The 11,067-nt window shown below is 40.1% G+C and overlaps 1 long non-coding RNA gene across 1 annotated transcript in view; it reads left to right on the forward strand.

Moving 5' to 3' along the window:
* The window catches only part of LOC105489788 (uncharacterized), a 132,630-nt gene extending 128,439 nt beyond the window's left edge, over positions 1–4,191 (forward strand). The window contains exon 13 of the long non-coding RNA XR_011614229.1: positions 14–4,191. This is a non-coding gene — a long non-coding RNA (uncharacterized lncRNA). The remainder of the gene's footprint in view (positions 1–13) is intronic.
* The last annotated feature ends 6,876 nt before the right edge of the window (positions 4,192–11,067 follow it).

Genomic DNA, 11,067 nt, shown 5'->3' on the forward strand with positions numbered 1-11,067 from the left:
TTTGTTTTCACAGCTTATTACCAGATACTGGGGTCTGGGACATGCTGAGCAAGAATTCTGTTAAAAGTATTTAAAAGTATTTTCAAATCAAATCAATAAAACTACATGGATATATTTTTTAATGTTACAAAGAACAAATGTGGAAAAACTCATCAAAACATGCTATTTGACACCAACAAGTAGAACAGCACAGCTTTGATTTGAACAGATGTTCTAAACCGTGAGGATCGAGCAAGAGAAGCTTAAGAAAAATAAGCATAAACCTCTCTGATACAAAAAGAAGCAGACTGGGTTCTGGGTCTGGGTAAGTTGGGTTAAACACACTCTCCAAATGGCTACACCTAGAAAAGCTGGACAGAAGGCTAGAGCAGCTGGACAGAATACATGGAACAACTGTTTAAAGACCCTGGAAAGTGAAGAGCAGCAGGAGGAAAGAACTCCCAAATCCGACATTCTACCAGATTAATGCAGTTTACTTTCTCCGCTACCTGATCTCTTCCAGTCTGAACTCAATGCCCTGGAAACCCAGAAATGGACACCAAAGTGCAGGCAGAGAGAATTCCAGGAGAAACTCTCTCTTTATGGCCCAAGTAGCAGGAAAACAAACTCCCATCAGAAATCCCCATTTTCCTTTTTTTTTTTTTTTGACGGAGTCTCACTCTGCCGCCAGGCTGGAGTGCATTGGTACAATCTCGGCTCACTGCAGCCTCCAACTCCCTGGTTCAAGTGATTCTCCTGCCTCAGCCTCTCCAGCAGCTGGAATTACAGGCAGGCACCACCACACCCAGCTAATTTTTAAATTTTTAGTAGAGATGAGGTTTCACCATGTTGGCCAGGATGGTCTCAATCTCCTGACCTCATGATCTGCCTGCCTTGGCCTCCCAAAGTGCTGGAATAACAGGTGTGAGCCACTGTGGCAAGCCTAGAAATCCCCATTTTCTTTTCAATTTTTTTCCCTCTGTTCTCTCTCACCACAACCCCTTAAACAATCATGTGGAGATGGTGGCAGCAGCCAGTGACACCCGCCCATGGGTGCAGGGCAGTCGTCCTCTCCATCCTGAAGACCTGGTGTTCCAGGAGGCGAAGCTGCACCTCACACATCCTCCCCTGGGTGCTTCTGAGCTGCATGGCCACGGACGAAGGGGTGGCTGGAAAAGTGCTTCAGCCAGAGGAACTTGGGAAAGGCTGTTTGCAGACTCCTGGGCTCACGGTTCCCCTGCACACACAAAGCTGTGCACGCATGGGTGTTGCCTCATGGAGCATTGCAAATGTCGTGAAGATTAGACTGATAGAGCACTCACAGAGCAAGTCCTAGGTTGGCCTCTGGGTGGCCACATGTGGGAGAGAGCTGGACAGAACTGCAAAGCTTGGAAAGTGGAACTGGCAGTAAAACCACAGCCAGTCCAGAGACGGTCCCTTGGAACTTGTGGCCTGGGTGTGAGCAGGTCAGCTGCCTGCAGAAACAAACACTGGACATTGTCCATTCTCCCTGCCTTATAATATGCCATCCAGAATGCCCAGGATAGAATCCAGAATTGCTTGGCATGTGAAGAATCAGGAATATCCCAATTCTCATGGGAAAAGACGGTCAACAGACACTGATACTAAGATGACACAGCTGTTGCAATTATCTGACAAAGACTTTAAAACAGCGATTATTAAAACATTCCAGCCAGGTTCATTGGCTCACACCTACAATCCCAGCACTTTGGGAAGCTGAAACAGGTGGACAGTTTTGAGCTAAGGAGTTTGAGATCAGCCTGGGCCACGTGGTGAAACCCCATCTCTACTGAAAACACAAAAATTAGCCAGGTGTGGTGGCAGGTGCCTGTAGTCCCAGCTACTTGGGAGGCTGAGGTTGGAGGATCACTTGAGCCCAGAAAACAGAGGTTGCAGTTAGCCAAGATCATACCACTGCATGCCAGTCTGGGCGACAGAATGAGACCCTGTCTCAACAGCAACATTCCAAAAAGTCATCACAAACACATTCAAAGTCAGTCAAAAATTAGAAAAGGAAATTTTAAGTCATGAAAAAAGCATGCATGCATGAATGTGCACACGTGCGCACACACATACTCACACAGAAACCTCATGGATAGGCTCAATAGCAGACTGGAGATGACAGAGAAAAGAGTCAGCACACTCAAAGACAGACCAAAAGAAATTATCCAATCCGAGAAACAAAAAGACGGAAAAAAATGAACTAAGCCTCAGGGACCTGTCAGAGAACAATAAAAGGTCTAGTATTTTTTCACTGGAATCAAATTGAGGTGAGAGTGTGACGCTAAAAAAATAAATACATAACAAATTCCAGAAAATTTGCTAAAAACTCTTTAATTTTTGGAAATGACCTAAGCCACCAGAATGAAGAAGGGCAGCAAACTCCAGAGACAATAAACCCAAAGAAATCTATGCACAGACACATTATAATCAATCTACTGAACAGCAGACACACAAAAAGTTTAGAAAGCAGCAGGAAAAAAAAAGACGCGTTCCCTGAAGGGAGAAAGCAATTCAGATGGCCGTGGCTTTCTTATCTGAAACCGTGGAGGTCAGACAGAAGCGGCACAGCGTTTTTAAAGTTCTGAAAGAAAATAATTGCCACCCCAGCAGTATATATCCAGAGAAAATACCTTCAGGAATAAAGATGAAATAAAGACATTCTCAACTGAAGGAAAACGAAGAGAATTCATTACAGCTGAACTGCTCTCAGAGAATTCCTAAAGGAAGATCTCCAGACAGAGGGGAAAGGATAGCAGAAGGAATCTTGGAATGTTGGAAAGGAATGAAATTACAGGAGTGATAAATATATGAGTAAATATAACAAATTATTATTCTCTGCTTTGAAATTCTTTAAAATATGTTTGAAGATTGAGAGTAAAAAATTGTGCCATTGTCTGGTGAGGTTTTCAATGTACAAACACGATGTACGTAACGCAGAAGGCAATGATCGCATAGAGAGAGAGGGTCTGTAGGTCCCCGTGGAGGAAAATTTTCTTTTTTGTTGTTATTTATTTTATTTTTATTTTTAATTTTTAGGGTACATAGTAGGTGTATATACTTGTGGGGTACACGAGGTATTTTGGTATAGGCACGCGATGCATAATAATTACAGCATGGAAAATTGGGTATCAATTCCCTCAAGCATTTATCCTTTGTGTTACAAACAATCCAGTTATATTCTTTCAGTTACTTTAAAATGTACAGCGAAATTATTATTGACAACAGTCCCCCTATTTGTTGTCGTATAACATGGAATTTAGAAGTAAGTAGTCCGGGCCTAGGATGAGGGCCCTGTGGTGGCGTCAGGATACGGTCTCCTTCCCATTTCCTGCCACGCCCTCCTTTACCAGTGGTTTTCAGGTTATGGTCCCACAGTGGCTGCCCACATCTGCTCATTGAATCTGCGTCCCAGGCAAAACAACAGGAGCACTCACACAAATGTGCACGGGCATGGGAACAGCCAGCCACATATTCCTCTTCAAAAGGCCCTCCCAGAAGTACCAGGCAGCATTTTCTCCTTACTGTATTGATCACACTTTTGATACAAGAGATAAATGAATTTAGTGAAGGATATTTCCACATTGAACAAAATCAGAGTCACATTAGCAAGGAAGAAAAGAAAAATAAACATAATGTAGGCCAGGTGTATCTTTGACAACAGTTATTAAATATTTATGCAAATTTTATATGTATTTTATAACACACAGATATGTATTTATGTATGTGTATGTAGATAGCACGGTCATTCTATGTGGAAGTGACATTTTCTAAGTAGACTGCAAAGAGTTAAGTATGAACATTGCAATCCTCGGAACAATCAGTGTTTAAAAAATTAATCTCTATAAAGAGATGTAGTAAGAAACACAATAGATGATGCTACATATGTTCAAATAACCCAAAAAGAAGGCAGGGAAGGGGAAACAGAAGAATGTCAAATGGATGGAACAAAACAGAAAACAAATAGCAAAATAGTAGAACTGAACCCAAATACATCAATCATTACAGTAAATGAAAATGGGCTACATACACTCTTAAAAGACAGGAGTTGTCAGAATGCATAAAACAAGAAGAATTATTCATATGCTGCTCATAAGAAACTCACTGCAAATCTAATGGTGCAGGTATATTAAAAGGAAAAAGATTTAAAAAGGTTGTCCATATGAACACTAATCAAAAAAGCTGGGTTGGTGATATTGATATCAGACAAAATGGACTTCAAAGCAAATATATTTATCAGGGATAAAGTAAAACATTACATAATGATAGAAAAATCAATTCATCAGAAAGACATAACAATACCAAATGTATATGCATCTAACAAAAGAGCTTCAAAATATATGAAGCAAAACTGAAGAAACTGAAAGGAGAAATAGATAATCTCCCATGACAGTTGGGAACTTCAGCCCTCCTTTATTAGTAAGATATAGAACTGGCAGAGAATCAGCAAAGATAGGGAAGGGAACAACACCATCAGCCCTCTGCATCTAATTGACGTTTATAGAACACTCCACTTAATAAAAACAGAGCTCACATACTTTCAAGTCTGCATGGGGCATTCACCAAGAAAGATCGTGGAAATCATACTAAGTATGTCTTCTGATCATAATGGAATTAAAACAGAAATCAACTACATAAAGGTAACAGAAAAATCTCCAAATACTTGGAAATTAGAACGACATCTTTTAGACAATCATTGGGTCAAAAAGAAAGTCTTAAGGGAAATTAGAAAATATTTTGAACAATAAAAATACAGCATGCCAAAATTTGTGAGATGTAAATAAATCAGTGCTTTAAAAAATTAAGGCATTAAACGCTTATATGTGAAAAGAAAGACTGTAAGTGAATAATCTAGTCTTCACCTCAAGAAACTACAAAGAATGAAGAGCAGAATATGTATAAAGCAGAAGAAAGAACATTATAAAAACGAGCTGAAATCATTAAAATTGAAAACAGTAAAGCAATACAGATTTTGTTAAGATCAATAAAATTAGTAAACCCCTCATGTGGCTGACAAGGAAATACAGAAGAGAAGCTAGAACTACCAATATCAGAAATAAAAGAGACTTTTTTTTTGTGCCTCTTGCAAACATCAAATGGATAAGGAAGGTATACTTCAAACAACTCTCCACACACAAATTCAACAACTTACACGAAATGGACTAAGGCCTTGAAAACCACAAACTGCCAAAACTCCCCCAATATGAACTAGATAGCCTGAATAGCCTTATTAATAAAATTGGATTTGTAGTTAATCTTTGAGAAAGAAATCTCCAAGTCAATGTGGTTTACTGTCAAACTCTACCCAATATTTAGAAAGAAATAGCACCAGTTATATACAATTTCTTGAAGAAAAGGAAATGTTTCTACCTTATTTGATGAGGTACGCATTACCCTGATACCTAAGCCAGGTAAAGATAATACACAAAAAGAAAGCTACAGACCAATATTGTTCATGAACATATATAAAAATATCCTCACAAAACTATTAGTAAATTAAACCTAACAATGTATGGTAAGATGAATACAAGACCATCAACTTGGGTTTCTTCTAGGAATTCCAAACCAAGTCAGCATTCAAAAATCAATCAATATAATCAATTGTATTAACTGTCTCAGAAGTAATATCACATGATCGTATCTACTGGTGCAGAAAAGGCATTTGATAAAACTTAGAATCCATTCACAATAAAACCTCAAAGCAACCTAGGAATAAAAGAAAAATTATTCATCTTGCTAAAGGGCATTTACAAAAACTTATAGTTAACATTTTACTTAATAGTGAAAGATATAATTTCCCCTTAAAATCAGAAAAAAGGCTAGAGAATCCCCTTTTACCCATTCTATTCAGCATTATAATGAAAGTCCTAGCCTGTATAATAGGGCAAGAAAAAAAAATAAAAGCACACAGGTTAACAGGAAGAGATAAAACTGTTCTATTCATAGACAACATGACTATATACAGAATCCCAAGAGTAGACAAAAAATCTAGAACTAAGAGACGAGTTTAGCAAGGTTAAAGAAGGTCAACATACACACATATTAATTTCCACGCATTAGCAATAGACAAATTGAAAACCAAATTTTTTAAAATGCCATTGAAAATAGGTCAAAAAGTGAAATATTTATATATACGCATAAATATAGCAAAACATGTACAGAATTTGAATGCTGAAATATGAACAACACTGATGAGAGCTTTCAAAGGAGACATCAATCAGTGAAGAGGTCTACTATCTGCAAGATTCCAACACGGTGAAAATGCTAACTATTCCCCAATTGGTCTATGGATTTAAAATAATTCCAGTCAAAATCCCAACATGACTTATTTTTTAGACAAAGACAAGGTGATTCCAAAATGTATATGAAATGTCAAATGAATTTGAATAGATAAAATATTTTTGACAAACAAAACTGGAAATTAAATTCCTTTATGTAAGACTTACTCTGGAGCTGCTGTAATCAAGCCAGTGTGGTGTTGGCAAAGGGATAGCTACACAGATAAGCAGAAGGCTGTATAGAGTCCAAAAATGAACCTACACAAGTACAGACATTAGACTTTGTTTTAATGGTGCAAAAACAAGTCAATGGAAGAAGCACAGATTTTCAACAAATGGTGTTGGGGCAATTGGTCCCTTGTATGCCAAAAATAAGAACCTCAGCCTAAGACTCCTACCATATTCAAAAATTAACTCACGATGTATCACGAATCTACATTTAACATGCAAACACTGGAAAACCTTTAAAAGAAATCACAGGAGAAAATCTTTGGGATGAGAGAGTTCAGGAAAGCATTGTTAGATGTGACTTAACATCAAAAGCATAATTCATATAAGAAAGCAACAGTGTATTTGACTTTATCAAAAAAGTAGAGCTTTTGCTGCAAAAGACATTGTTAAGAGAATGCAAAGGCGAGTGTTATGGGTTGAATTGTATCCTCCCAAAATTTATATGTTGAAGTCCTAACCCCAATACCTCAGAATGTGACCTTATTTGAAGATAAGGTCTTTGCAGAGGTGATCAAGTTCAAGTGAGTTCATTAGGGTGAGTTCTACTCTAATCTGACTCGTGTCCTTACAAAGAAAGGAAACTAGAACAAATACACACACAGATGGAAGCCCAGTTGAGGACACAGGAGGAAGACAGCATCTCATCTACATGCGAAGAAGCAAGGCCTCAGGAGAAACCGATCCTGCAGAGACACCTTGATCTCAGACTTCTGGTTTCCAACAAATGCATGAGTGCATTAGTCCATTCTCACACTGCTATAAAGAACTACCTGAGACCGGGTAATTTATAAAGAATAGAGGTTTAATTGGCTCACGGTTCCACAGGCTGTACAGGAAGCATGGCTGGGGAGGTCTCAGGAAACTTACAATCATGGCAGAAGATGAAGGGGAAGCAGGCACGTCTTCATGTGGCCACAGAAAGAGGAGGATGGTGAAGGGGAGGTGCTACACATTTTTTAAAACACCAGACCTTGTCAGAACTCACATCATGAGAACAGCAAGGGGGAAATCTGCCCCCATGATCCGATCACCTCCTACCAGACCCCTTCTCCAACACCAGGGATCACAATTCAACATGAGAGTTGGGTGGAAACACAGAGTCAAACTCTATCAGTGAGACAGTAAATTCCCTTTGTTTAAGCTCCCCAGTGTGTGGGACTTTGTTAGGGCAGCCACAGCAAACCAACACAGCAACTTGCAGACTAGGCTAAAACATTTGCAAACCACATATTCAACAAAATACTTGTATACAGAATATGGTTTTAAAAGTCTTAAAACTTAGCAGTAAGAAAATAAATGCACCAATTAAGAAATAGACAAAAGACTTAATTACACAAAAAAGCTCTTGCACAGCAAAACAAACAATCGACAGAGTGAACAAACAACTAGCAGAGTGGAAGAAGATATTTGCAAACTGTCCATCCAACAGGGACTAATATCCAGAATTTACAAAGAACTCAGACAACTCAACAACAACAAAACCCTAAACAGTCCCATTGAAAAGTGAGCAAAGACGTGAATAGACATTTTTCAAATAAGGTATACAAATGGCCAAGAAGCATGTGGAACAATGCTCAACATCACTAATCATCAAAGAAGTGTAAATTTAAACCATAATGAGGTTCCATCTTAAACCAGTCAGAATGGCTATTACCAAAAAGACGAAAAGATCACAGATATTGGCAAAAATGCAGAGAAAAGGGAACACTTGTACACTGTTGGTGGGACTGTAAGTTAGTGCAACCTTTATAGAAAACAGTATGGAAATTTCTCAACAAAAACTACCATTTGGTCCTGCAGTCCCACTACTGGGTGTACACCCAAAGTAAAAGAAATCGTGATACCAAAAAGATGCCTGCATTCATGTTGATTGTAGCAGTATTCACAGTAGCGAAGATATGGAATCAATCTAAGCATCCACGAAGGGATGTTTGAATAGGGAAAATGCATTCTCTATATAGAATGGAATACTATTCGGCCATGAAAAGAATGATGTCATATCTTTTAGCAACATGGATGGAACTGGAGGACATTATTTTGAGTGAAACTCTTCAGAAAACAGAAAGACAAATACCACACATTCTCACTGGTAAGTGGGAGCTAAATCATATGTAAAAAGCTGAATGAAAGATAATGGAGACCCAGGGTGGGGAGTGGGATGGAGACAGTACAAGAAATTACTTAATGGGTACAATGTACATTATTCAGCTGATGGATACGTTAAAGCCCTCACTTCACCACAATGCAATATATCCATGTAACAAAATTACACTTGTACCCCATAAATTTACACAAAACAGAAATAGACAAAAGACGGAAAAAGACATTTTCCCAAACGAGCACGAGGAAGGGAAATCATCACATAAAAATATTTCTCCTCATTTGCCATTGATGAAGTGCAAAATAAAACCATAATGAGACGCTGTTGCATATCGATTACAATGGCCAAAATAAAATTACTGAGAATGCCAAGTGCTAGCAAGACGGTAGAAAAACTGGATCTCTCATTTCCCGCTGGTGGGAATGCAAAGTGATGCCGCCACTCTGAGACGTAGTTTGGCAGCTTCTTCACAATTAAGCAGACACCGTATGGCTGAGATCCTGCTCCCAGGGAAAGGAAAACTTGTGTGCACACGAGTAAGAAAATTTCATGGCAATTTTATTAATGATCACCCCAAAAGGGAGCTAATCCAAATGCCCTTCAGCAGGTGAATGGATAAACAAACAGATTGATCCATACAATGGAACGTTACTCAGCAACAAAAGGAAATGAACTATTGATATATGCAACAATTTGGATACATTTCAACGGCATTATGAGGAAGGAAGTCAATCGCCAAACTTTATATTCTGATTCTGTATGAAATTCAAAAAGCTTTCTGAACTTGACCTCCTTCCTTCTGCATAATGTCTTTGAAATTCATCCAAATTGTTCTTCTGTCGATAGGAGGGTGTGTTTTGGGTGATGGATCTCTTCTGAATCTTAATGGTTATGGTGTTAAAATTCATAGAACTGCACATCAAAGAAGTTATTTGTATGGTGGGACGATTTAAAAAAAAATAATATAAAGAACCATCAGACTCTTCCAGTGTTGCTGAGGACTGCTGGGGTTGGGGTATTGAAGGTGTGTGCATCAGAGCCCTACGGAAGGACAGAGACAGAGTGGCATCACGGTGTGGCCGTGCCTGAATTGCCCATTGGTGCAGTGCATGAGGCCACAGGTCAGGCCAGACCGTCCTCCCAGAGACTCACTCCTTAGCAGGTGAGTGTCAGGCTGCCGTCTCCCGGCTGACCCAGGCCCTCCTCACCTGTCACCATGCCTGTTATCCTGTTATGGCCCCTCTGCCTGGCTGCCTTCATTCTCTAGCCCTCCAACCCATCTTTTCCCCTGCAACCAATGTAGTTTTTCTTAACTGTGCATGCAACCCATCACACCTCAACTTGAAATACTCCAGGGGTTTCTCTTCTAAAGAATAATTTGAACTTCATTTGCTTACTGTGCAAAGCACTTACAGCCCAGGCTGCACTACCGCAGCTGCCTACAAACCTCATCCCTTCACTGATCTGTGTGATGCTGGGTAAGCCACCAAACCACGCCCACCCTGCTCCTACTTCTCAGCCTGGTATGGATAATGGGGTGACTATGACAGCCACATCCCAGAGTTATCACAGTAACATCGAAAGGGCCCACCAAAGGCTCCTTGCTACTGTTTTTATTTGGGGCTAATCCCATAACTGTTGTTATTACAAACAGGTACACACATCCAGTGCCCTCTCGGCCACAGTCACCAAGCACGTGGAATCTGGGTTTTATTCTTACTCTACCATACTATTACTTAGAACCCTTTCTTTACAGAAAGGAAATTGAATTTAAATTGCTTAAACAACAATAACAACGAAACATATTGGCTCATGTAACTGAAGAGTCTGAAGGATGATTTGGCTTCAGGCATGGTTTGATCCAGAATCTCTAAAAAACATGACCAGGACCCTTGTTTTTTCTCTCCTTCCACTGGTCCTGCTTTTCTTTGTTGCCTCTTCAAAACATCTCTCTCTACATGGGAGCCAGATAGTCACCAGCAGCTCCCAAGTCCACTGGACCAGCTGTGGATGGGGACACCCTCTCCCAGTAGTCTGTCTGGACAGTTGCAGGAAACGCCCTGCTCAGGTCGCAGGACCATCACTGACCCAAGATACTTTCTTAGGAACGTGGAGTTCTTGTCCACAAGCTGATTGTCCAGGCTGAGGTCATGTGGCTGCCTCTGTGACCTGACGTCTGAGTGGGGGTGAGGAGAAGGGTTGGGTCAGCATCGTCTAAATGGTGTGGAACAGGCAGGGCTGGGGGTGTTCATCATGGGCCCCCACACTGTGGGCTCTAGAGGGTTTCATTGCTGAGAGGGAAGTGTAGACCACTGGACAAACCAGTGACCACAGTGTCTGTGGCTGTGTGTCCTGGGACAGTTTGTAAACTTTGGTGGCCTCATTTGCAACACGGGATGACAGCAGTCCTCGCCCAGGGCTGCTGGAGCTCTGAGAGGATAAAGGCACCTACAGCAC

Source organism: Macaca nemestrina, chromosome 15 (genome assembly GCF_043159975.1).
Source record: "Macaca nemestrina isolate mMacNem1 chromosome 15, mMacNem.hap1, whole genome shotgun sequence".
In the NCBI taxonomy this organism is placed as follows: Eukaryota; Metazoa; Chordata; class Mammalia; order Primates; family Cercopithecidae; genus Macaca; species Macaca nemestrina.